The sequence below is a fragment of the Frankliniella occidentalis genome, unplaced genomic scaffold, assembly GCF_000697945.3.
Source record: "Frankliniella occidentalis isolate FOCC.00 unplaced genomic scaffold, Focc_3.1 Scaffold4, whole genome shotgun sequence".
Lineage (NCBI taxonomy): Eukaryota > Metazoa > Arthropoda > Insecta > Thysanoptera > Thripidae > Frankliniella > Frankliniella occidentalis.
This window is the reverse complement of record NW_026267134.1, coordinates 3,203,379-3,207,952: the sequence shown is the minus strand read 5'-3', so window position 1 is coordinate 3,207,952 and position 4,574 is coordinate 3,203,379.

The following is a 4,574-nucleotide window of genomic DNA, read 5'->3' as shown; positions in this document are numbered from 1 at the left end:
GGTCGATGCTACGCTAGGCAGGGTGCCGGGAGGGGAGGGGGTTGGGGTAGGGGTGGGGAGGACGTCCTGCAGTGACAAGGGGTTTGGTGGGGTGGGTTTGTCGTGTATTTCACACGCAAAAGCAACATGTTCGGGACGGCCGGGATGGCCATTATGCCCGCCTTTTATGTTTCGCGAGGGTCAGTAGTGCGTGTGTGTAGTGCGCCCCACCATTCGCGCGCCCCACAGCAGAGCCGTCGCCTCCGGGACGCGAGGTCGCCTGCGATGCGACCGTCCACTAGGTGCCCGCGGTGTCCCTTTCCATTTTTATTTTTTTTTGTAAGTGGACCCTGTCCAAGCGTTACACACCTATACTGCAAATGAAAGAGTCAAGAGAAAGATATCTCACCGAAGAAGGGCGAGATTTTCCCTCTTGCTCCATTTCACCGATAATTTAGGAACGCTGTAATGAAGTGAGATTGAAGAATCTCACCTCGTAAGAGCAAGGTTTCTTAACCATAACTCGAATACAGGGGAAAATAATAAATACAGGAAAACAAACCTGAGATGAGCGATCGCAAATCCTCGCCGTGGGAGCTGGGCATTATTATCTATACTATGTTGAGGACCCGATACATCCGCATTTTTTCCCCAAAGGCAGAACAGGAAATACCGTTTGCGAAATTTGACGCGAGTTCTGGCCCGCCAACTTGATCCCTTTGTCGTCGTACTTCCGTCCGGGCGAGCCCATCTCGCGCCGCACCCCCCGTCCTTGACACTGGCTCGTCTCCCGTACGTCCCCGCCCCGCCCCGCCTCTACCTTGCCCCTCCTTCCTTCTCCGCTCTTTCCAGACACGGGACCGGGCCGAGCTCGCCCTTAGCGACCAACAAACTACTTTGCCGTTCATGAAATATTCCCCTTGCTGTGACACCTCGGGGTGCTCCCCCGGGGCTATGGGTACGCGCCACCCCTGGCGGGGCGGGGGTGGAAGCATTTTGGGGCAAGTTATAAGTTAGGACGTCAAGTGAGGTGAGAGTGCGCGGCTGGGAAACTTTCGGGTCGATAAACATTATTGTGCGCTATCGGTTGCACCCAAATGAACGTGCACGGCTTTGCGGGTTAAACCAAAGAGACATAGAACGGAAAATTAATTTTCTGAAGAAGAGGAACACTGTAAAAAGCTTACAGTGATTTTCACCGTAAGATACAGTGCTAGGCTTTCACTGTAGCTTGCGGTGAAAATCACTGTAAGCATTTAACAGTGAATAAAATCGTCGTTTAACACGTTGAGTCCCACGTGACCACACGAATGGTCACAATAACCCGTAATGAGCACTCCCCCTGGGACTCAACGTGTTAACTTAAATTATCGTATCACCCTTATTATTATGGTGGGATAATCCAGAAAGTGCGTCCGTCATTTGCCGTTACGAAATTGCCAAGTTTCTGCCAATGCAAGGTCTCATAGCGCCTGATCGGTAGGCAACAACTTGCCTGTAGTGCACGCGTGTACCGCGGGCTGGTCTACCCGGAGTCTCGCAGGCGCCGAGCTCTCCCGTCCGTAATATGCCGAATGACCGAATAATTCTCAGAAACGAACGTACTTTTTAGAAGGTCCCCAAGACAAAAAGACAGTGCAGTGTTAAACTTGGTTAAACTCTTTTCTGTGTCAGCATCGCCAAACTTAAACGAAACACTGCACTCTATCCTACGGTTCAAGAATGAATTTAAACTGATCGCACTACACTTCCTTCCTTAAACCGTAGGATTGAGCACCAGACTGTACAGTTTTCAACCGTTATTTCATAGAACATTTATTAAGCGGTTCTAAATGCTGTATATTTTTTACAGCGTACAACAAGTATGCACTACGAGTCGTCGGAGGGAGAGGAATTCCCCCAATCCTCATATCCTCCCACGCCTTTCATGAAGTGCAGTATGGAAGGCAAATTGAAGTCGAGGCTCTCCACCTGGAAAAAGAGGGCATGGGGAAAAGAGGGAGAGAGAGAGAGAGAGAGAGAGTGAGAGAAAGAAGAGGGCGGGAGACACCTGGGCCGCGACGGCGTTGGTCCATGCCAGGGGGCGTCGCTCGCTGAGCGCTCGCCCAAACCTGCGGCCCGACCCCTCCCCTCATCTCTCTCTGCGCTATATATAACATTCTTCAGTTTGATTGAAACTTATTGCCGACGACGAAAGAATGAAATTTGTTGCGCGTGGGCGAGAGAGGGGGGGAGGGGAAGAGATGAGGATAAGCAGCTTGTCTATGTGTGTGTGTGTTTGTGGTCGCGCGTTTGTATGGCATGGTGCTGTGTGTGTGGTCTTTCCGGGTCGGATCGGGGGAGGGGAGGGAGGATTTCGGTCGGCGCGGGCGCGATGTTTCAATACGCCGCAGAAGAGGGATGGTGGCTTCCGCGAGCAATAACACGGGAAACTTCCACCTGCTGGAGACGGCGGAAGGAGCCGAGACTGGATGGTCCGGTCCGGTTCGATGAGACAATATATATCGCCGTCCAGGAGCGATATGGTGCCCAGGAGAGCCGCGGGACCGGGACCGGGACGCCGACGTCCCGGGGTCCCCGATGATAAACTCGACCGTTTCGAATGGTATCGACCTCGGATTGACCGTCGTGCCATTACGACGGTGATAAACTGCAAGGTCGCACGACACTGTATTCCTGTTTTAAGTGTGGTGTGAGCCTTTCACGATAAATGTGTCATCGTGGATTTCAAGAGATCTGCTTGGTTTTCAAGACAGTTTTCAAGGAATCTGCTTGAATCCCAAAATGTTCTTATTACCGTGTTTCGGTGACAGTTTATGCTACCTGCCACACTGCGGGGGCGCCGAGCCGCCGGCCGGCAGGTGTCGAGGCTACCAAGCAGGCGCGGCTAGCCGAGGGGCTTTACCGCCGCGGTAGCCTGCAGGCCCGCTGGTGCCCGCTATGGTCGTGACGTCGCAACGCCGGCGTGACGTAGGGCCGTGACGTCACTGCAGCATCCGCGAGGCGGCCCGGGCGAAGCATGGAGAAGGGACCCGAACGGAGCCCTGGACCGCCCGAGCGGCTGCCGAGTCGAGCCGATCCCCCCGCCCGAACCTGCTCTATGCTGCCGCAGGGCCCAGGCCGAGAGAGGGAGGGGTTGTGAGGGGGAGGAGGGAGTGGGGTTGGGGTGGAAAGAGACCACGAGATGGAAAATAAAGGGCCCTCTCCATGGTAAAGGAACAGCTCGAGGGCTTGGGGGCCCTTGCTGCGCAACGGTACCAGCAGGTACAAGGTGATTTTTCTCGTAATAATGGGCCAAAAACCTCACGAGCCTGAGGAGGTAGTGCGAGAGAGCGCCTTTTTGAGGGGTATAGGACGCTTGATCTCATAAATGAACGGCTAAAGAGCATAAGTGAATTCATTTTGAAGTGAGCTCGTTTTCAGTAGGCAACCCAACTGAAGTGCTATGAAGCGCACACTCAGAAAACCACTTCTTTGTGTGGATCAAATCTTTTCGTAGCTGAAATCAACAAAATTTTAGTCGTAACAAATTAAATTTTTCGTTAGTTCAACCAAATTCTTTAGTTTGAAGAAATGAAAAATTGGGACAGCGAATTTTTTTGTCGTCCCAACGAAAAACCTTTGTTGATTTTAGCTACAAAAATTTTTCGTTACGCTAAATAAAATTTCTTTCCCACAAAGAACGGTTTTCTGAGTGCACATTTTATCCTCAGTACTGATTCCCACAGTATTTTGTTGTGGAGGCAAGATAAAATTCCATCAACAATCCTCATAGCACAGTAATTGCAATGACCATTGACAAGGCATACAATATTCAGTCATCACTACACGGTCTAATGGGTCAACTGCATTAAAGAAAAACTAAATTATAAAACTTTATAAAACGTGTATTTTTTATGTAAAACATCACGTAACGAGGTCGTTGTTCAGTTTGCGATTCATCCTGTCCTGTCATCCGATAACTAACGTCGACATCATTATAAAATCCGTTGACTACAACGAGCGAAAAGGAAAAATCACACACACACACGCGCAAAACACGACCAGGGGACGGGGGACGATTGAGGAGAGAGAAGGGGCGGTTGTTGATGAGTCGAGGTCCTCTTATAGCAGCTGCCAGCCATCAGCCCGGGATCATCAGTAGCAGCCGGGCGGGGCGGGGGGCGAGGCCCTGGCGTCGCGATTAGCAAGGTCCCCTAATCAGCGGGGCCAATCCCGGCCGGTAATCCACCCCGCCGCGCCAGCCGTCCCGCCGTCCCGCCGGCCACCCCTACCCACGTCACGCCCCGCGCCGCGTCACACGGACCTCCCGGCCCCGCCCCGGCCCCGCCCCGAGCGGTATCGTAAATTAACGACATACCATTTTTGGCCGTCGAAGCATTCCTAGTCAAGTGTCGACCACGGTGAAATTTATTTTCGTCAATTTACAACATTTGTTGTAACTTTTATTAACAAAAAAACGGCACGGCCAGCGCTCAGCTCGACACAATGCGCGCGGTATTGTGCGACATCGCATCGGCGCACGTGCTGGGCGCGCACGTGAGGGGCAGCGGAGCGTGGTGCAGGCGAGGGGGCCGCGGCGGGGAGGGGCGGGC